This window comes from Halictus rubicundus, chromosome 13 (genome assembly GCF_050948215.1).
Source record: "Halictus rubicundus isolate RS-2024b chromosome 13, iyHalRubi1_principal, whole genome shotgun sequence".
In the NCBI taxonomy this organism is placed as follows: domain Eukaryota; kingdom Metazoa; phylum Arthropoda; class Insecta; order Hymenoptera; family Halictidae; genus Halictus; species Halictus rubicundus.
This window is the reverse complement of record NC_135161.1, coordinates 780,885-804,118: the sequence shown is the minus strand read 5'-3', so window position 1 is coordinate 804,118 and position 23,234 is coordinate 780,885. Positions and strand designations below refer to the sequence as shown.

Below are 23,234 nucleotides of genomic sequence, written 5' to 3'. Positions count from 1 at the left end.
TTACACCACCTCGAGGACCGGGAGAGTTCGGGACCGCGCCGAGAGCGCCCGAATCAGAACCACGTTAGCGAGTCCGGCTCGCCCGCGCTCCCCGCACACCGCGTCCTCTACACGCGTCGCGACCGTACCCGAACCGCGCCGAGGACGTCCGACGGCAGGCACCGTTCTAGCGAGCACGTCTCGCCCGCGTCGCGTATTCCCCGCGTACACCGTCGAAACTCGAGAAACCGTGCCGGCGTCCCGCGGTTACCGTAGATTATAGTTTCGCGTAGAATAGACCGTTTAGTTAGTGATAAGCCACCCGCGTCAGAATCCACCGTTACGGTCCACTGACCGCTCGTAATTTAACTGTCAATAGGCCCGGGGAGAGACAACCGGCCTTCACCAGCCCGTCGCCGGACCGTCGGGAAATCCGGGCGGATAGCCCACGGACCGCTCCGCGTTCTGTACAAATTATCTTTCTTAATGTTTATTCAGTATTATTATTTTCTTTAGTATATCGCACTTATCAGCATTTAATTCTTTGGTTTCACTCATATTACACATACTAATTAGCAATAAATTAGTTTATTTACCACCAGACACATCGTGCTTCATTAAACCATTTCCTTCTCCCTCCCCGCCGGACCCTGGTCGCTGAGCGAATCCAGGGGAGGGACCGCGCGCCTCGCTCGCGCCTCACGCAAGCGAGACGCAACCGTTACTTTGCTACCTCTTATTAGTCAGACCAATAATTACGTATGCTGTCCCGATCTGGTGGAATGTGAACGCGGCAACCATGAAGAAAATACGTAAATTTGAGAGGAATTGTATACGGGCTGCTCTACACATATACAGGAAAACTTACAACAACCACTTTATAAACAATAAGACACTTTACAACCTAGCCGACATACCACGTATTGATAACCACATACTTCAACTAATACGTGACTATCATGCTAGCATTCCAAACACAGAAAACGATATCCTTATAGAAATAATGAACACAAATACAACAGATATACATAGAGGAGAGTATGATATCAGGTTATGTCACCCCACAAGCATTCACACACATAGACAAGATAGGCTTAATTCAGGATGAAATGAACATCCCGTTAATTTACCATGCTGCAAGGAATAGAACGGACAAGACCTTTAAATACAACCACACCACGAACCCTGCAAATATAAAGTACTCTACCGCGATACCTGATAGAGACAGGAACAATTTTCACCGACTATTGGATAAGTACTGGTGGTTAGTAGAAGACGGCAAATTTATTGACGAGCTAAGAAGGCGAAGACGCAGGAGAGATGAGCAAGGAAGCGCCAACTAATGTAATATTCGTAGATAAATAAGATTGAAGAGTGCAATTATGCTTGTGCAAATTAAGACTTAATAAGTAGTAGGTAAACATAGCCAAACAACAAATACACAATTACAACTCAGCCGTAAGCTGCTAGATAATCGTATTCTAGATTAAGTACACACGCACGCACGCACGCACGCACACACACATATATACACACACACACAAATATTAGATAACAAACAGGGCTTTTTTTATAACGTTTTTAACCTGTATTTAAACTACCGTCCGACAAAATAGACTTTGTCAATAGTTGATTAAGTCCCCTACTGTGCAATACCCCCCAATATTATAGTAATGAAGCGAAGTACCAAAGTGTTCATTCTTCATAAGACTGATATATTATAAGGTTATTTTTTCGTAGTTTTATTTGCGCCTGTTATATATATATATACTGTTATACCTTGCAAATAAAAACTTTTCAAAAAAAAAAAGGTTCGATTCCCCGTCGGGGAGAATGTTATTTTTGTTATTTTTAATGTTATCTTTATTTTTCACATCTTTTATATCTTAGCATAGTACATTTGTCCCCCACCTCCTTGAAACTGTTGCAGCATAGGGATTCGCCTCCCTCATACTCACCCACAAAAACCGACCCAATATTATACGTTGTAGCAATAGATATATATGTTTTAGCAGTAACTGCAATATTTATATGACCGCCCAGACTGTGCGTACTCGATAGGCGAGTCTTTAGTCTTCAGTTCCTATTTTATAAGCCACGCCTCCTTTTGTACGTTTAAGGAAATTTTTGTTCTGTTTCGTTGTTAAGCTTGTTGTTTTGTTTGTTTGTTTGTTTGCTTGTATATATTTATGTTAATGTTATTTTTTTTTGCTGAATAAACGTATGTTACAAAAAAAAAGTGGTCAGTATCCCCGCCTGTCACGCCAGAGACCGGGGTTTGATTCCCCGTCGGGGAGTGAAATTATATATTTACATATATGTTTGTAACGGGTATATCTAAGGCTGGCCTAACACCGCGCCTACCACCGCCCCACTCCCAGCGAGCGCGCCGTGAGACCACGGCCGAGCGCAGCCTCCCGTCGCGGCCGCGAGGTGGCCACCGCGACGATACGGCTGCTCGCGAGTGGAAGTGGGCGGTGGGAGGAATAAATAGGCCACGAGAACCGCCAAACGGGGCAGTCGAGGCAAGGCGTCCGATGCGACGTAGAGAGCCGATCTCCGCAGAGCACCGCTACCGCCACATAAGGCCACAACTGTACCTCCGACCAACCGCACCCCGTTCCTACCGAAACCACCGTTCCCGCATCCGAGCCTGCACCGTGCAAACGGGCAGGAATCCCTCCCCCGAGGGGCGCAAGCCTACGGGACCTTCCTGCTAACCTGACCGACTCCCCGACACCGAGGCGATACCGCCGCAGGACCGCCGCGAGTCCGAACCGCCGCCGCGATACCGAACCACCGCCACGATACCGCGCCGCCGCGCTACCGATTGTAGGGATAGTGGCGCTGCCGCGCCATTCCCCTAGGCACGCGCCTAGAGAATATGCTCCGACGAGGTTGGCACCGCCAACCTCGGGCAATGCAGGCGAGAGAACCGCCTATGTACTCTCTCGCTGCCCGACTCTCGATCGAGACAGACGTCTCGATCTTACGGACGTCTCGATCCGACGCTCTCGAAGAGAAGTCGAATAAAGTTGTTTCGTTACATACACGAGTTAATCATTATCGATAGAAAGTCTCCCAGGGGTTCTGTGCAGAGTAGGCTGCATCTTGGTTCCGCATTTATCCGCGGGACCATTAAACCTACAACTGGTGACCCCGCCGTGATTTGAAAATCGAGAACCACGCTGCACGTGCCCGGAAGCTGGTGCACGTTTTCACGGAGACCACCAGGAAGAAATTGCTGTTTCCTGGCGGCGAGCAGTCCGCTCGCTGCACGCTGTTGTTGCCGGTTCCAGGCGGCGAGCTATCCGCTCGCTGCACGAGGTCGAACACTGCACATCGGATGCCATCCTGGACGTCTTCAGAGGACGAGCTCGCTGGAGTTCCGCTAATTGCGTGAAGCCACCGACCACCGGCGCCTTGACGAGCATCACATTGCAGCCAGTCTATCGACGAGCCCAACCATGCGTGCGCCGACAGGTATCGTTCTGATTATGCGAAATTTCGCCTCATTATTGTAAACGATCGTGATCGCCGCGCAGTACCTCGTGGCGAAAATATCTACGAAGCCATTTGCGTATACCTGTTGATTCAACCGTTTCGCGACCTTCGCGTTGTTGTGTTTATGCCGTGTCGATTCCCCCGTCGACTCGCGTGACCGCTACGACACCGGGTAGTTCGTGTTTACCGCGTCGCACCGTGCCTTTACGAAACTGCGTACGTCTGCGCAGAGCGCGCGTTTCGAATAATTCGCGGCCCGTGTGAACACACGCGTGTTCGCGAAATCGCGCAAAATGACTACCCCCGCGCCGCTCACTCAGGATGAACTCCTCCATGCGTTGTTACAGGGTCGCATCGATTCATATCGGCAGCCAAAAGTGCCCGATTTCTTCAAAGAAGATCCGGTACTTTGGTTCGCACAAGTCGAGTCATCCTTGTCCGCGGCAAGGATTAACAACCAAAAAACAATGGCTGATGTAGTGGTGGCCGCGTTGAAGTACGACGTTGTCACTACGATCAAGGACATACTATTCATGTCGCCTCGTCCAGAGGATTTATACGATCGAATAAAAGCACGAATCATATCTAGCTACGCTGTTTCTGCCGAGAGCAAGCTCCGACAGCTCTTGAAGGGCGAAGTACTGAGTGAGGGCAAACCGTCCCAGATATTGACGCGCCTCCTCAACCTGAACGACGGGTCTTGCAGCGATGAAATAATTCGCGCCGTATTTCTAGAACAGCTGCCGTCGCATGTCCGTGCCGTCCTGGCCATGGCGAACGTTTCCGAGCCGCGGAAGCTCGCCGAATTAGCCGACAAGGTCGTTGAGGCCTCCGGGACAGGCACATCCGCGATAGCTGCCGTCTCGCCCCGAGACGCCTCCCTACGCGCGTTAGAAGAGAAAGTCGACCGCCTCACGCGCCAACTAGCATCCATAACCACTTCGCGCACCCGCGAGAGTCGCGTCCGCCGACGAACCCCTTCACGGAGTAGGAATCGATCGCGCGACAACCGCTCTCTGCCGAAGGAAACCGCGTGCTGGTTTCACAGGAAGTTCGGGAAAGATGCGCGTCGTTGTGTCAAGCCGTGCTCCTGGGTGACGGAAAACTGAAAAGTACTAGCTGTTTGGAGGCGAGCCCGTCTAGTACCGAATTTCATCGTCTCCACATAAGAGACCGCGATCTCGGCCTCACCTTCTTAATCGACACCGGAGCCGATCTCTCTTTGCTGCCAGTCGCCAAAGGCTCGCGTCGCCCAACGGGTTATAAACTCTACGCGGCAAATGAGACAATGATTGACACGTACGGCGAGAAGCGTTTGACTTTGAATCTCAACCTCCGCCGTTCATTCCCGTGGAATTTCTGCGTCGGTGCCGACTTTCTAAAACATTACGGGCTGCTCGTTGACTTACGCCTCCGCAAACTGATCGACCCCATGACGAAGATTGCCGCCACCGGCACTGTAAAACCTTCGTCCGTGCGCGATGTTAAATCGGTCGATCCAGCGTCCGCGTTCGCCGGAATTTCAACCGAGTTTCCGAACGTCGTCGGGCCGTCACAGAATAATGACCGTACGCCACAAGACGTCCTTCATCATATCATGACCGAAGGTCCACCAATTGCGGAACGCGCACGGCGGCTAGCGCAGGAAAAACTGCGCGCCGCGAAAGCAGAGTTCAAACAGCTCGTCAGCTCGGGAATTTGCAGCCCTTCTAGCAGTCCTTGGGCGAGTCCTATTCATCTCGTCCCGAAAAAGGACGGAGGCTGGCGCGTCTGCGGCGATTACCGCCGTCTCAACGCGGTAACGATTCCTGATAAATATCCAGTCCCCCATCTTCACGATTACTCCGTGAACCTTCACGGAAAATCGGTTTTCACGAAGCTCGACCTTCACCGGGCGTATCAACAAATTCCGATCGCCCCGTCTGACATTCCGAAAACGGCGGTCATTACCCCGTTTGGACTTTTCGAACACACGGTAATGCCCTTTGGCCTTCGTAATGCCGGACAAACCTTCCAGCGTTACATCTACCGTGCCCTCGGGGATTTAGACTTCGTATTCGCGTATATCGATGATATTCTCGAGGATTGCGTCCTCGAACAGAAAGGAGCATGAAGATCACCTACGCGTAGTCCTGCAACGCTTGCAGGAATATTGTCTTCCGCTAAACACCCAAAAGTGCGAGTTCGGGAAGTCATCTCTCGAATTCCTCGGTCATGTCATTGACCAGCACGGGTCTAGCCCAATTCCCGAGAAAGTCAAAGCCATAATAGATTTTCCAAGGCCTCGGACCGTTGCCGATCTTCGCAGGTTCCTTGGCATGGCCAATTTCTACCGACGTAGCATTCGACACGCTGCCGACGTGCAGGCCCCTCTGCACGAGTACCTCGGCGAGTCGAAGAAAAATGACAAACGCGAGATTGTGTGGACTCCTAAATCTGAGGAAGCGTTCGCTCGGGTCAAAAGTGACCTCGCCAATGCAACCATGCTCTCTCATCCCGCGGCAAACGCAGTGACGCGTATCGTCACTGACGCCTCCGATTTCGGCATGGGCGCGTCACTCGAGCAAAAGCTCGAAGACTCCTGGAAGCCCTTGGCTTTCTTCTCCAGGAAATTCAGTCCAGCCCAACGCAATTATAGTGCGTACGATCGCGAGTTGACTGCCGCTTATGAGGCACTAAAATACTTCCGACACTTCTTAGAAGGTCGTGAATTCAGCATTGTGACAGATCACAAGCCTCTCACGTACGCGTTTCGTCAGAAAGCCGACAAGGCATCTCCTCGACAGCTCAGACAGTTGTCGTATATCTCACAATTCACCACTCGCATTGAGCATCTTCCTGGCTCGGAAAGCGTCGTTGCCGATTCATTATCACGAGTCGACTCGCTGCGCCTCGCCGCGAACATTTCTCTGGATGAACTGTCCAAAATGCAAGAGAGCGACGACGAGCTTAAGGAACTACTGCGCTCCGCTGACCACTCGTTGTCCCTGTGACAGATAAGGTGGGGACCTTCCCACACTGCGATCGCGTGCGACCTCACGGGCGGAACCTTGCGTCCGTACATTCCACAGCCGGCTAGAAAAAAGATTTTCGACACTTTCCACAACCCTGCGCACCCCTGTGCTAAGATCACAGATCGGGTAATTCGGAAACGTTACGTCTGGCCGGACATGCATCGCGACATTATTAAGTGGTCCAAAGACTGCTTGGACTGTCAACAGTCCAAAGTAACGCGGCATAACCACGTCGCTCCTGTGGAATTCGTAGCCCCCGACAGCCGCTTTAAACACGTCCATATGGACATTGTCGGTCCTTTGCCGGTTTCCGACGGCAATCGCTATTGCCTTACAATAATTGATCGTTTCTCGCGATGGCCCGAAGCCATTCCGCTGCCGGATATCGAAGCAACCACAGTGTGTAGAGCTTTTGTAGATCACTGGATCTCGCGATACGGCACGCCAGAAACGCTAACAACTGACCAAGGTAGTCAGTTCGAATCCAAATTGTTCACAGCGTTATTGCAACTATCCGGTTGTCACCGGATACGTACTACCGCGTTCCACCCCGCCTCTAACGGCGTGAACGAACGATGGCACCGCTGTCTGAAAACCGCGATAATGTGTCACGCGAACACGAAATGGTCACGAGTCCTGTCCACCGTGATGTTAGGGTTGCGAAACAACGTGACGGACACCGGGTCCTCACCTGCCGAATACCTGTACGGCACGACGTTGCGTATTCTGGGAGAGTTTGTTCTTCCCGACGACGGTCCGTCCGACCCGCAAATATTCGTCGAAGAGTTTCGCGATCACATGCACCAAGTGAAACCTGTCCCCGTGGGACAGCGACATAAGAAGCGCGCGTTTATATTTAAAGATTTGTCAACATGTTCGCACGTGTTCCTTCGCGCAGGCACTCTCAAGAAATCGCTTGAACGTCCATACACGGGACCGCATAAAGTCTTAAAACGCGTCAACGACAGAGTTATCGAAATCGAGGTCAATTGTAAACCGCGTTCGGTATCTGTTGAAAATGTAAAACCCGCGTACGCAGTTCGCGAATCGAACTTAGAAGCTGACGGCGACCCTGCAGTCGCTACGGGAAGCAGCACGATCCGCACGTATACAAATAAAAAGCGCGTTACGTTCGCCGCCGAAGCGAGTAGAATGACAAAAAGAAAATTGTAAGTGCATGCAGTATGTGTAACACTAGTCCCTGTTATAACAGCGGTTAATTTAAGTGTCGTATACACTCGGGGGGGGGGGGGGTAGTGGCGCTGCAGCGCCATTCCCCTAGGCACGCGCCTAGAGAATATGCTCCGACGAGGTTGGCACCGTCAACCTCGGTCAATGCAGGCGAGAGAACCGCCTATGTACTCTCTCGCTGCCCGACTCTCGATCGAGACAGACGTCTCGATCTTACGGACGTCTCGATTCGACGCTCTCGAAGAGAAGTCGAATAAAGTTGTTTCGTTACATACACGAGTTAATCATTATCGATATAAAGTCTCCCAGTGGTTCTGTGCAGAGTAGGCTGCATCTTGGTTCCGCATTTATCCGCGGGACCCTTAAACCTACACGATCCGCCGCGATCACGCCACCTGGGGGCAACCGTTGTACATAACGAGAGCACGGACAATAAAGACACGAGTATTCTACCAGAAAACGCCTAGTATTCATTCCTCCTCGAGGCACTACCGACCCCTGGCAGCCGGCTGAGTCGGCACTTCCTCCACCCCGACGGATACCCGTCACATGTTATCTAATTATAAATTCTATGTCAGATTATATTTTTTAAATACCTTTATATAGTATTTTAGTAATAAGAAGCTCAACCGTTACCTCATATAAAATTTAGAAATAAGCTGCGTACAAACCTAGTACATATGTAATTAAACTAAATGGCAATAATGTACAAATAATCCCCGACCAAAGATGCAAATTTAGCAGTGCAATGGCGAATAATAGTAGTAACAACAATGTAGCATAAGCACCCGCAATATACACTGTTAAGTATTTTTTAATTACATTATATTACAAGCATAGTCATAGATATCACCTATTTATCACTATCAAAACGAACCCATTATTCCAAAGATTGTACAGTTTTTCCCAACCCGTGCCTTTCTGTACATATACATATACGTATCCCTAATTAAGTTAAGCCATACTTAGTATAAGTGTTAATATTTGCAATAAGTGCAGTGTAAATATAGATATAATCATAATATTAAACCGTGCGTGCCCGGAACTCCGAGCCTTCAGTTTATCTATCAAACATTTATATTTGTTATACTTTTTTTTGAGCGTTTAATTTTACTGTACCGTTGTATATATTGTATTTATTTGGCACAATAAACGCCCTGTTACAAAAAAAAAGCGGTTAATGCGTCGGACTAAGGAGCGGATGTGCTGGGGTTCGAATCCCGCCAGTGGCAAAGTTTTTTTTTCTATACATCTGTATTTTTTCAATTTCTTATTATATGATTTTAACAATATTTTTTTAATGTCTTAAAAATATTGAAGTAACATATTTAACTAAAATACATACAAAATTAGTTTTGTAGTATCTATTACTTCCTCGATTCTCTAATTGTATATGTTCATCATTACGGTCCTGTTTAATATTTTTAATATTAAAATTCATTAATCTAGTTTCTAAGCTCTGCGTCTTAAGGAGAGGAAACGAGAAGGACTCTGAATAAATAACACGCAGCAAAGTATTGGTTTTTGTCAAAATGAAAGAAAACGGCTACATACTATCACTATTTTGAAAGAGAGGTGTCAGGTACAAATGACCTAAGCTATTCCTTTTTATTGTAAGGTACACGAGTAAGAAATTCTCGTTTACAGTTACTTGAATAAAACACTTGTACTGTGGACATTTCTGATACGGATCAGGAAGTTCATTATTTTCGACGGGACGTATATTCGTCATCTGAAAAATACAGACGAGTACCAACAGAAGTCATGTTGAGTCCAAAAAACGGTACCGTTGTGTAAACCCTTCACAATATGCACAACTAATGGCTATACTGTAGGCATGGTTGGTCCATTCTATGCCAATCAAAATGATTCCGAGATAATGCGAATTATTCTTCAAAATCCAAATGGATTGAAAACCCTCATAAAGCGGGGACACCTGGGATCCCGGGGATCTCATTTGAAAGATCTTGGTTTCAGAGTTCTCATGCCTGCTTCAAAAGTTAATCGTTCTCAACTTTCGACGAAACAGTCGAATTATTCCCGAAAAGTCACGAAAATTCGTTAGGTTGAAAAGTACCAGGTTCTAAACAAACAACTCAAATCAAGGGAAAGTAAAAAATACGTTAGCGATTCAAGTTGAAGACAACAATTGGAACCGCAAAAAGATTCCATTTCAAACACTATCCTTAGCAGATATTCTTGATTTTCCGGAAATGAAAGAAGTAGATTTAAAAATTCTTTTCACGGAATCTTACCAATTTTCAAAAGCAATTTCATATCTGGCGGAAATCGTGGGACGAACACAATAATGTAAATATTCATTGCCTAATCCAAGAAAATAATATCATTAAATTCGAAGTAAAATCGCAGAAAAATAAATAAAATTTAGTTAACACGTTAAACGCCACGCCGCGGCGTGGCGTTTAACCTGTTAAAAATGTTACTTCAATATTTTTAAAACATAATAATAAACCATATAATAAGAAATTGAAAAAATAAAGATGATGCGTGGAAAGAAAAAATTTGCCACCAACGGGATTCGAATCCCAGCACATCCGCTCCTTAGTCCGACGCATTAACCGCTTTTTTTTTTGTAACAGGGCGTTTATTGTGCCAAATAAATACAATATACACAACGGTACAATACAATTATTTTATTTAATTTAACTATTTTATGTCCTAGCGTTTAGGAGCCGGCAAGCGTGCCAGGCTTTGAAACCGAATTTCTTGTCTGGCCTGTCGGGCCTTTTCCAGATGGCCTTTCGAGAACGAGTTGACAGTTCCCAGCTGTGCATGGCACAAAAAAAATGTTTTTAGGGGTTCCACAGCTCCTTACACAGTTTTACAACACCATGGATATAGGAAACGTTCCTGGCACTTACAAGGGAACATATTCAGATGCGAAAATCCGATTTTGATGAAATTTATGGGAGCTTATAGTTCTTTGAAAAATACTTGACACGTGTTTTTTTTTAATCGGCAACCATCCACTTTGCAGGGGTGAAAAGAGCCCCCAAAGTTAGGGGTCAAAACCATATTTTTTGAGATATCTCGGAAACCAGATGTCGAAAAAATTTGAATTTTTTTAAATTGTGTGTTTTTTAATGGGAAATGTAGTCGCGCAAGAAAATTTTAACTAAAGTTTTTTTTTAAAACAATATATTAAAAATTTGATTTTTTTGCAGTTTCTCTTATTTATTGTTAGTTCAGTTTAATGTAAACTTGGGTGTGTGATCTTTGATCCAAAATAGGGGAAACATGTGGGAGCGCGAGCGTTGCCTCCGCGAAGGCGTCTGGATGCAACGTTTCGGAACGTTGCGATCGTTCCCGCCATAGAGACGCATCGGCGATTCGGGAAGCTTCGAGAAGCGTGGCGACCGTTGCGAGTATCGACGATTCGGAAGCTTCGAGAAGCGTGGCGACCGTTGCGATCATCGAAGATTCGAGAACGCGGAAAAACAAATAAAACGCGCGGAGGCGCCGGGCCTGGGGGTCTTTCGTCTTCGAACCACGAGCGTGAGCAGTTGATTATACGTTGAACATATTTTCTGGACCTTTCATATTAAATTCTTGTTTTATTGAACACTTTGTTAGTCCGTTACCCGTCTCAATACTACATACATGTTTCAGGATTTTCTTTTTTTTGCCATTTAACAATAATTATGCATAATGCAAGATAGTCTTGCACCTGGCGTGCGTAGGAAGGAATTCTTCAAGTTCTCCCGACGAGAGTCCAGAAGAAATAGAATATGTAGGTATTGATTGAGAATATAAGAAGAAAGCTGTAGATTTTTGGAAGAGTGGAAGAAAAAGACCACTAAACTTCCAAACTGTAAAAAACAAATACAAGAAATTGAAGAGACAATCAGATTTATACAGATGGGAAGAACAAATTAATAAAGGCGGATGTCGTTACGATAAACTTAAAGCAATTGCACATGCTACACTTGCAAAAATTTATTGTAGCAAGAAATAATAAAATTTTGGTACACGACATAGATTTGAGACTGTGAGCAATGAACGAAAATTTATCAATAAATTTAGCAGGATTTCAGGCATCGTCCTTTTGGTTGTGGAAGTTTAAAGAGAACTATAATATAGTATCAAGAAAAACGACGAAGCTCGTTACCCGCCATCATAGTAACCAATTAACAGATTTGACTGCAGCAGCAGAAGATTTTGTATGTCATGTGAAAGGGTATTTTGAAAATTATGGCGGAAGCAATATTTTCAATAGTGATCAAAGTGGGTTCCAGTTGGAATTGCACTCTGGTCGAACACTTTCACACAAAGGTGAAAAAGAAACGGGTGCACTTGTTCAATCAATATCGTCAACAACTCACAGCTACACGAAGCTTTTGAAAGAAGTCAAAGGGCAGTTAGGACCTCGTGTACGAAGAAGTGTGTTCACGGCACCTAATGTCCATATAGAAGCTCCACATCGGGTAAACTAACGAAAGAATTATTTAGAACGTGGTTGACTGAAGCATTTCTCCCATCTGCTCCAGAAAATTCTGTTTTACTTCTTGATTCATGGAATGGATATAACGACGAGATCATACGTAACGCCCTGCCAGAGAAGCAACAATTAGAGGTATTAACGATACTAAAAAATACGACGCCATTAATCCAACCACTTGATGTGTATGGGTTCCGCATTTGGAAGAATTTTGCACGAAAACTTTCCGATCTTGCAATATTATTAAATATTGATATCAATCTACACGCAAGAGATAATATTATTAAACTACACCCATTAATCCACAACCAATTATCAGCTGCGCGTTATAAACGGCTGTTTCAATATGCTTGGTTCCGCAGTGGATATGTAGAAATGGCAATAGTTTGTATCATGACGAGTATACTCGTCAAAACAGCTATAATTCAAACAGCGGTTAATTTTTGCGACGCAACTTAGGTACACATTTTTCAAAGAGGTCGTAACAGCTAACTGGTTAAAGAAGACATTTGAATCAATTCATAAAAATATATGTTTAAGGGGGCCGGCAGGAATTTGGCCTTGACTGTCATGCTATGTTACGCTATGCCTTTTTTTTCTAGACATTTTACGTCTTAAATAAGTAAGTAATCAATTAAAAATGCATACCACCGTGTTTGTACATGTCTTTGCTACGTCTCTACAGAGCCTTTTTTTCGATACGAACCCTAAATCTCTCGAAATTAAGAGAATTTCTCTACAATATATGTATATACTTGTAAGGGTCAAAATCTTGACAAATTAACGCTTCAATATTGCAATGAGCAGTTTAAAAGTGGTCATTTGTGTTTCCTAAAAGGAAGTGACTTCCGTATACTAAATCATAATATCGCACCTCCTACTCGGAAAACATAACAATAGATACTATTTTTACCAAGAAATTCCCATGTGATTAATTCCATGATATTCAACGTAGGCTGTGGGTTATAGCACTGGGCTAAGATATTAAACTGTTACCGCCCACTACTACGCGATTGTAGGGGGTGGCAAGACGCCATTCGCGTCGAGAATGTTTTCCACTAGCCTGACAGGCTCAAGCATTGGCCTGCAAACCCCTGGGGTTCTGGTAGCAGAGGACACGCTGTGCCTTTGTTCCGAGCATCTCGAACCCTCTCAAGTGGTTGTCCCGGACTCCAAAATTCGTATAAACTGGGAAAAACTGCCACGCTTGCCGGCCTGTGAGGTGTGCATTGACCTTTAACCGCTCTGCCCACCGGCGATGTTGTGAACGTTACGAACATTCTGGTATATATCACACAAAATACACTTTATTCTTTCTCTTAAATCACATTTCTTAGATCAAACAATTATTTGTTTCAATGTAATAACGTTCAAAATTACTTAATATATACCCGCGGTAAAACCAACTAGTCTAACTTTCCTCCTCACAGCAGAAACATGACGAAGTCGAGTCACTTTCGGGCTCCCCGAAACTCTAGGGCCGCCCGATGTGTCATGAAGTATCGCGCACCCAAATCGAACCTGCCCGACTTTCTGCGACCCGACCCGAACCCGAATATCGGACAGCCCGCACATGCTTAATAATAGATAATAATCTATGGAATAAGTCACTCTCAATATCACTATCACAATAAGTCGGGAGACTGGCGGCATATTCACCCGGCAATATGACCCTCCTCACTTGCTTAAACGATGGTTGTAGTCGTGCCATGTATACTTGGTCAAAAAAGTCTCCGTACAGTACCATATTTGAATTTTAACTATGTGTAACTAAAAAAAGTATACTTAGCAGAAAGTACAGAACAAATTCATAATAACGTACAGAAATGGAGATACTGGTTCCAATTCGCGAACTGATTATATAAGTGCGAAAGGATGGAAAATCCTTAATGGTAATTGCAGGAATAGTGAATAAATCTCGTTCTACGGTGGAATACAGTTGGGGAAGATATTAAGTGGACACTCTTAAACATCGTGTAGCGGACTTCGTACGTGGGATGGAAGGGACTTTCCGGACGCGGAAACTCTTCCTTTCCCAAGTACACACCGTTGGGGGCCGAGTTGAAGAATTGGTGATAAATGTGACGATGGCCAGAACCCTGGCGAGGCGACTAAAAAGTCCTTCGCAGTGACAGTTCCAGATGCGTTAATTCGGGGAAGAAACTTTCTCCTTGTCCGTGAAGGACAAGAGGGTTTTTCCCTTGTTAACGGTTTTCTGGGACGTCACCAACTCGGCCACCAAGGAAGTACCCCTCGACCGGCAGAAAGCTCTGGACTCTCACGGAGGACGTAACGCTCTAGAGAAGTAATCGCATCGCGAACAGTTTCATAACGTTGCCGTGTTGTTAGTTGTACACGGAGTTTGTTAACGTGTTCTGTTTGCGTTTCTTTGTTAATTAGTTTTCTCGTTTTGTTTTGGTTATCATTTTTCATTGTTGTTAATAAATATATACAGTACTGGACAAAATAAAGTACGCACCTCGAATATTTTTACAATTACGTTTATAACTTCGTAGTTTTTGCAGATATAATAATTATGTATTTGCACAAAAAGAAGGTTTCTTAGTCTACTTTTAAACTCAGTGAGAAATAGTCAAGCCCGTTACGTCTGTTGTCATATTTTCCTCGGGCAAAATAAAGTACGTACTAGAGTGTTCATTTACTTTCAGCAATAATGGCATGTAGGATACCTTTTCTTGCGGTTGGAGATAAAAGAATGTTTACAAATAAAAGTGTTAATAAAGTTTCAGTTAGCCATCAGTGCTCTTAGAAGCAAGATTGTATCATTTCATTGCGAATAACATTGAAACGAAACAAATTTCCGTCCAAATTAGAATATTACAAATTACAATAGTACAAATAGTACAAATTATTAATAGTTAATAGTAGAATAGTACAAATTATTAATAGTTAACGACCGGCAAAAGGGGCTCTCCAATAGGAAAATCGGTGAAAAGAACAATGTTCGTGTAGCAGCGGTCAGAAAGATTTACAAAAAATTTGTAGAGCTTGGCACAGTAGCCGATAACATCGGTCGCGGACGGAAGAGGAAGACAAATTCAGTTGAGGATCGTAGAATTATCCGGGAAACGAAGAAAAATCCGACTGTTACTAGTCGTGTAATCGGGGAAAATGTTTAACTCAACATTTCTGAACGAACCGTGCGCAGGAGACTTCGGGAAGCTGTGCTGCGGAGCAGTTTTGCACAGCGTCGCCCTTTAATTTGAAAAGTTAATAAATTGAAACGTCTCCAATTTGCAAAAAAATACGTCGATAAGCCAGTGGACTTCTGGAAAAAGGTTATTTGGAGTGATGAAAGTAAGTATGACCTGTTTGGTCATAAACAACGAACACGAGTTTGGTTGAAGCCCGGCGAGAAGCTTCTGGATAAAAATGTCCAAACAACTGTCAAGCATGGAGGAGGCAGTATTATGGTGTGGGGGTGTTTTGCGTGGTCGGGTGTGGGAAATCTCGTCAAGATCGATGGTATTATGACAGCAGACAAATACATTGACATCCTCAACGAGAATTTAGAGGAGTCTCTGCTAAAGATTGGTCTGGAAGATGACTTCATCTTCCAACAAGATAACGACCCTAAACATACCGCGCATAAAACTGCTGCTTTCTTTCGTGCTTCGAGGATCAAAGTGCTAGATTGGCCAGCACAATCGCCGGATTTAAATCCAATTGAAAATATGTGGTCCATTTTGGACCAGAAGGTTGACAAGGGTGACGTAACGAATAAATTCAAGTTATTCGAAGCTTTGTAAAAGGTGTGGCGAAACATCGACGAACAGCACAGTGCAAAGAAAATATCTTTATAAATGTAGCGGACCTGTCTATTGAAAAATGTTAAATGTTTTTGAAATTATTTTTGTTAAAACTTAAAAGTAGACTAAGAAACCTTCTTTTTGTGCAAATACATAATTATTATATCTGTAAAAACTACGAAGTTATACGCGTAATTGTAAAAATATTCAAGGTGCGTACTTTATTTTGTCCAGTACTGTATAGTGTTGTCTGTTTATCCACCGCCCACTAGGAACATTCAATAACCCCCTTCACCTAAAATCGCATAACTTTTTTAAAATTGGTCCAAATGACGTGAATTTTTTTAGATGTTAGACCGTCTAGTTTGCTAAACAATGAATAGACAAAAATTTCTTTAGATTACAATTGGTTGAAATGATGAAAAAGTGAAACAATGACGACTTTTCAACTTTTTATCTGATCCTACAACGATAATTTAAGAAATATGTTTTGTAGATCCCGGTAATTTACATGCATATTGAAAATTTCGTTGATATCGGTCAACGTTGCAATGAGCTACAAACGTTTAAAGATGATTGCATAAGGGCGAAATTCCCTGGCAGGTCGAAAACCTGCGAGTTTCACTCTCAAACTACACGCAATATGTTAAAAAAGTCAGGGTATAATGGTCGTACAGCAAGAAGAAAGCCCTTGATAAGCCAAGGGAGTTTTGGAATTCAGTAATATTTAGTGATGAATGCAAAAACGTCTTTGATTCTGACGCGTGTGCAAAAGTTTGGAGGACGAAAAATATACAAATGGAATATAAATGTGTTATGAATGTGTTATGGACCAAGATGTGTATTTTAATATTTTAAAGGATAATTTGGACCATAGTGCAAGAAAATTGAGACTGGATCAGAAATTTATCTTTCAGCAGGATAATGATCCAAAACATACTCCACAACGAGTTAATACGCCAAAACAGTTGCATACACCACCTCATTACCGGATACTAACCCGATAGAACGCCTATGGGACGAAATAAAAAGACGTTTACAAAAACAATATTAAAAACAAAACGGAACTGAAAATGTATTTCAGTCTTGTATTGTTGTATGTATGACAATGAATACAGAAGACAATTATAAAATAATTGCAGAAGAATTATTCATTTACTCCCACGTACAATAAAATTATTAACGATTTAAATAGTATGAGTTAGGTGTACGGAGACTTTTTTGACTGAGTGTAAGTGTCAAGGGACCTCTAATGCTCGACCGAATCACAAGGGTACGAAAATCACAATCATTCGAAAACGTGGCCACTCCCCTCTCGAAAATATTCCTGACACAAAGTAGGAATGAGTCAAGCAGGGGCGACGATAGAGGGGAAACAACTCCGCTACGACCAGAGAGGTGGTGACTCCCTAGGAATTAATCGCAATAAGAAGCAGGAGAAGTGACTCGGAGGATTGATACGTGACGGGGGGCAGCATCGTAGAAGATAAATCCCACACGAAGGAGCTCCAATGTTATTAAGCGAGTTTAGGCTGGTTGTAAACTCCGACAAAGAGAGTGGATCCCGAGTGTCATTTTCACGCCTTCGGGGAAGGGGAAACCAGCCCCCCCGCACTTCTCTCTCTCTATCACCTCCCCTCTCCCTCAACGGAAAAACTTTGCACGCAAGGGTAACAGAACGGGGCGGATAGCTGGGGTTTAGACACGCGCCAAACAGTCTTGCTAGAAGTTAGACGAGTCTCCAAACTGTTCGATCTCATGCTGAGAAAGGTTGTGACTGCAGGCTGGTTATTGCAGAACTATAAGCAGACCAACTAACCCGACATAACAAGCACCATAACTCAAAACTTAGGTAACTCCTCGTCAAACAGGTAGCTCAAGTGTGCTATCTTTGATTTCTCAATAACGCGTGTATAATTTTCCTTTAATGACGAACAATATGCAAAGATTTGGAGCTCGGGATATGCGGTTCGTTGGAAATAAGTCACAACATCGAAAGGTTTTGTATTGTGGCCCGAAGGGCCGCTCGCTTTCCGAGGAACTTTCGTATCGATTATCGATCAATTGTTGTCAAGAAAGTGCTGCTTGCACCACCAACCCTTGCGACGATGACAAGGGGCACACTGGTCTAAAACGCGAAAAGTGACATTTTGGTATAACTTCTAAAATATTAAAGAGTCGAAGTGATATTTGGGGTGTAGAATATTAACAAGTAATCTTTTTTAATGGTGCATAATGTACAATACTTTTTGTTTATTTAATAGTTTTTTTACTATTTTTAAAAACATATTTACAAATTTTGTTAGGGACTTCCGTTTCCGGTTGAGTAGGAGTGTGAAGTGACTGATAGCTTGTGTGAAAGAGAGTGTGAGAGAGAGTGGAGTAAAGTGAGGTGGAGGACAAGGGTGCCAGAAAGGGGATAGAAGGGAGCAAGGGATAGTAGGGTAAGGTAGGGTGAATGGCGAGGGAGCGAGAGGGGAAGCAGGAGGGCAGGGAGAAAGGGGAGGATGAGAAGAGGTTAGGTTCCGCGGACGGGAGTCAGGAGCGCGCGCGCGAAGAGAGCAGGAGCGAAGGTGGCGAGCTCTGGTGGGAGACAGAGGGGACGAGGAAAGGTGTACGAGAAGGCGGGAAGGTTTGAAAGGTATAAGGGGAGGAGAATGACGGACGAAAGGCGGAAAGTGTTGGGGAGCGGGGAATCAGGCTTGGGGGTGGGTAGGGCGGAGAGCAGGGATGGAAGAGGCAGAGTAGGGACGCTGTCGAGGGAAGGAATCTTGGAGAGGTGGTATAGTTCGGAGAGCGTGGATAGTGTGGGGAGGAAACGGAGTATAGGGGATGTGGAGGGAGGAGGGGAGGCGGAGCAGGAGACGTTTAAGAGGAGCGACCTGACGAAGAGATCCCCGCCGAAGGGAGAGGGGGGGGGGCACAGGGGAAGGCGGAGAGATGGTACGGGTCCTTAAGGGGCTAATAGAGGAGGTGAAGGAACTGAGGGATGCAGTGTGGAGAGACAGGGAGGCAGGGAGGAAGCTGATCGAAGACTGGGGGAGGGAGAGGGAGAGGTGGAGGGAAGAGAGGAGGGAGGAGATGGCAAGCAGGGAAAAAACATGGAAGTGGCTGGAATGCATTGAGGGAAGGATGACAAAGGTAGAGGGGTGGATGGAGGATATGGTGCGAGGAGAGGGGGGGAAGAGGGACAGAGAGGAGGCAGACAAGAGGATGGAAAGGTTGGAGGGAAGAGTGGAGAAAGTAGGGGGCTGGTTGGAGAAGGAGAGAAGGGAGGCGCAGGAGAGTCAAGAGAGGAGGGGGGAGGAGACAGGCGGGGGACGGGAAAGGGAGGAGAGTAGGAGGAGAATAAGGAGGATTGAATTGAGGATGGACAAGAGGGAAAGAGAGGGGAAGAGGAACAATGTGATTGTCAGGAGGATGAAGGTGGAGGGAGTGGACATAAGAGAGGAAATTAGTAGGCTTTGGGAGAAGATGGAGTTGAAGGCCGAGGGAATCATGGAGGTAGGAAAGATAGGGAGGATAGGAAAAGACGGTAGGGGAATGGTGCTGGTGAGAATGGAGGGCAGAGAACACAAAAGAGTGGTTATGGAGGGAAAAAAGAAACTAAGGGGGTCAGTGGAAAGAATAGACGACGATATGACGGAAGAGGAGAGAAGAGCGAGGTGGAAAATCGAGAGGGAAGCGGAGGCAGCAAGGAGGGAGGGAAAGAATATACAAATAGGGTACATGAAGATGTGGATGAACGGAAAATTGAGAAGATGGGACGAGTTAGAGGAATGTTGGTTGGAGGAACAAGGAGGAGAATAGGGAAGGAGACGGAGGGGAGGGAGAAGAGAGGAGAGGGGGAAGGTAGGATTCTGGAATGTGGCGGGACTGCTGAAAAAGGACGTGGAATTCTGGAAGGGACTGGAAAGATGGGATGTGGTAACATTGATGGAGACGTGGGTGGAAGAGAAGGGGTGGGGAAGGTTAAGGGAAAAGATGCCGAGGGAATTCTACTGGGAGATGCAGTGGGCGAGGAGAGAGGAGAAGAAGGGGAGGGCGATAGGGGGCATGGCGATGGGGGTGAGGAAAGGGCTGAGGAGAGAAAGCGGAGGAGGAGAAGGGAAGGAGGGGATGATGTCAGCAAGAATAAAGATGGGGGAAGCTGGTGGAGGGTGATAGGGGTGTACGTTAATAGGGATCTAGATGAGAAATTGGAAGGGTTAGGGGAGTGGATAGAGGGGAGAGAGAAAGGAACAAGGGTGGTGATAGGGGGGATTTTAACGCGAGAACGGGGCGAGAAGGAGGGGAACTGGGGGAGGAGGAGGAGGGGGCAGGAAGAGAAAGCAGGAGATCCAAAGATGGGAAAGTGAATAGGGAAGGGAGGAGGTTATGCGAATACCTGGGAGAGAGGGGGTGGCGGATTCTAAATGGGAATACAGAGGGGGATGAGGAGGGGGAGTGGACATTCACGGGGGGAGAGGGAACTCGGTGGTTGACTACATTATTGGGAATGAGGAGACAAGAGAGGGGGTGGAGTGGCTGGAGGTAGGGGATAACGTAGATTCGGATCACGCGCCAGTGACAGTTGGGATCAGGGGAGAGGAGGGGGGAGAAGAAGGAAGGAGGGGGTTGGGAAGGGGGTGAGAGCAGGAAACTGGTCGGAGGAAGGGATAAGTGCCTTTAGGGAAGGATTTGGGGGGAGAAAAGAAGAGAAAGTGGGGGGGGGTGGAAGAAGACTGGAAAGGGTTAAAAGAGAAGGTTATGGAAGTGTTAGGGGGGGGTAAGACACACAGAAAAAGTGAGGAGGAGTGGGTGGTGGGAGGAGGAATGTAGAGACGAGAAAAAGAAAGTGAGGGAGGAGCTGAGGAGATGGAGGAAGAAGGGGGGGGGGGGGAGAAATACAGGGAACTTAGAAAGGGATACAGGCTATTGTGCGAGGAGAAGAAGAAGGAAGAGAGAGAGCGAAGTGGGAGAGGGAGTTAGAGGGGGTGAAGACGGAGAAACAGGTATGGCAGGTGGTGAGTAGGGAGAGAAAGAGGAGAGCGTGGATAGACGAAAGGATAAAGATGGGGGAATGGGAGGAGTATTTCAGGGGGCTTCTGGGTGGGGTGGAATGGAGGGTAAGGGGGATAGGAGAGACAAGTAGAAGGAGAGATAGAGAAAGGGATTTAGATTATTGGGAGGTAGAGAGGGTGGTAAAGGGGCTGAAGGAGAAGAAACCGGCGGGGGGGGGGACGGGATAGGGAATGAGGTGTGGAAATTTGGAGGGAGCAAGGTAGGAAAGTGGCTGTGGAGGGTGTGCAATAGGGTATGGAGGGGTGAGGGCTGGGTGGAAGAGTGGTCGGAAGGGATAGTGGTTCCTATAGCGAAGAAAAGGGGCAGCAGAAAGGTGGAAGAGCACAGGAGGGTTACGCTGTTGCAAACAGCGTATAAGGTATATGCGGCAATTCTGGCGGAGAGACTGAGGGAGGAAGTGGAGGGGAAGGGGCTGTTGCCGGCGAGCCAGGCGGGGTTTAGGAAGGGGGTGGGGTGCATGGACAACATATATGTGCTGAATTATCTGGTGAACAGGCAGGTGAAAAGGAAGAAAAGAAGGATGGTGATATTCTTCGTAGATTTGAAGGCGGCTTTCGACTCGGTGGATAGGGAAATTCTGATGAATGCACTAAGGAAAAGGGGAATACGGGAAGGGCTAGTGGAGAGGTGCTAGGAGGTGTTGAAGGAGACGAAGTGTAAGGTTGGGGTGGGAGGGGAGGAGGGGGAAAATTTTTGGACGGCAAAGGGGGTGAGGCTGGGGTGCCCGTTAAGTCCGATGTTGTTTACGTTGCTGCTGGCGGACATGGACGAGGTGTTGGAAAAAGGGGGTGGGGGGAGTAAATCTAGGGGGAAAGAAGGTCTACACACTAGCCTACGCGGATGACGTGGCTATGGTGGCGGAGGACGAAGAGGGGATGAGGGGTATGATGAGTGGGTTGGAGAAATATCTGGACGAGAGAAAGCTGCAACTGAACGCGGGGAAGTCGAAGATAATGAGATGCAGAAGGGGGGGGGCAGATGGAAAAAGATGACTTGGAGGTGGAAGGGCAAGGTGTTGGAGGAGGTGGAGGAGTTCAGGTACTTGGGGTATGTGATTATGAGGGACGGGGGGGCAGAGGAGGCACGTGGAGGATAGAATTAGGAAGGGGGGAGCGGTAATGGGGCAGGTATGGGGGATTGGGAAGAGGAGGTTTGGTAACGACTGGGGAAGGAGGGTCTGGCTGTTTGATAAGTTGGTGTGGGCGGTAATTAGTTACGGGGTGGAGATTTGGGGGTGGAGGGAATGGGAAGGACTGGAGAGACTACAAGAGAGGTTTTTGAGGTGGGTGCTAGGGGTAGAGAGGTGCACCCCGGGGTACCTGGTACAGAGAGGAGTTACAGAGGGAGTTGCTGAGAGGGAGGGTGGGGCTAAGGGCGTGGGGCTACGAGAAGAAGCTGAGGGAGGGTAAAGGGGGAGAGCTAGCTAGGAGGTGTTGGGAGCAGGTGAGAGGCAGGGGCAGAAGGGGAGGGGAGGAGCCCGGGTGGGAGATGGAGAGGAGGCGCTTTTGGGAAGAGAGAGGGTGGTCGATGGAGGAGGCGGAGGTGATGATGGAGGAGAGGATAGAGGAAGTGAGTGGGGAGTTGGCGAAGAGGGAAAGGAGGAAGCAGCGGGAGGAGAGATAGGAAAGGATAAGGAGCGCGAAATACAACGAGTGGTATGGGAGGGTTAAGGGGGAGGGGTTACCGGGTTACCTGGGGAAAGGGTGGGGGGAAAGCAGATGGCAGAGGGTAGCCAGGTACAGACTAGGAAGTGTGATGAGGGGTGGAAAATATTGGTTGGGGGGGGGGGGGGGAGAGGAGAGAAAGTGCAGGGTCTGCGGGTGGGAGAAGGAGACGTGGGAGCACGTGTGGGAGGGTTGTATGAGAGGAGATGAGGGAAGGGGCTGGCAGGAGATGGTGGGGGAAATGTTGGGAGATGAAGGCGAGGGGGAGGAATGGTTGAGGAGAGTGGATGAGTGGAGAGAAAGGACGTGTGGGTGAGTGGGACGGGGAGTGAATCGAAAAGGAGTGAATGGTAGAGGAATGAAATGATAGTTGGGAGAGCAACCGGAAGAGGAGGTCCACAGGGGGGTAGGGGTGAGAACGGATGGGGGGAGGGGGGAGAAGGTATAAGCAATAAAATTTATATGTAGGGTATATGGGTGGAAGAAGGAAACATGGGAGCACGTGTGGGAAATGTGTATGGGAGGGGACGAAGGAAGAGGTTGGCAGGGGATGGTGGGGGAAGTATTAGGGGACGAAGGAGAAGCACAG

General features: G+C 46.5%; 1 protein-coding gene and 1 long non-coding RNA gene across 3 annotated transcripts in view; one reads left to right on the top strand and one right to left on the bottom strand.

Moving 5' to 3' along the window:
* LOC143360360 (uncharacterized) overlaps window positions 1-23,234 on the bottom strand; it is a 277,601-nt gene that overhangs the window by 64,897 nt on the left and 189,470 nt on the right. The gene's annotated exons all lie outside the window — the stretch shown is intronic.
* On the top strand, window positions 3,479-4,614 carry LOC143360392 (uncharacterized). Its single transcript, XR_013083265.1, has 3 exons — window positions 3,479-3,703; window positions 4,219-4,343; window positions 4,383-4,614. It is a non-coding gene; the product is annotated as an uncharacterized LOC143360392 (long non-coding RNA).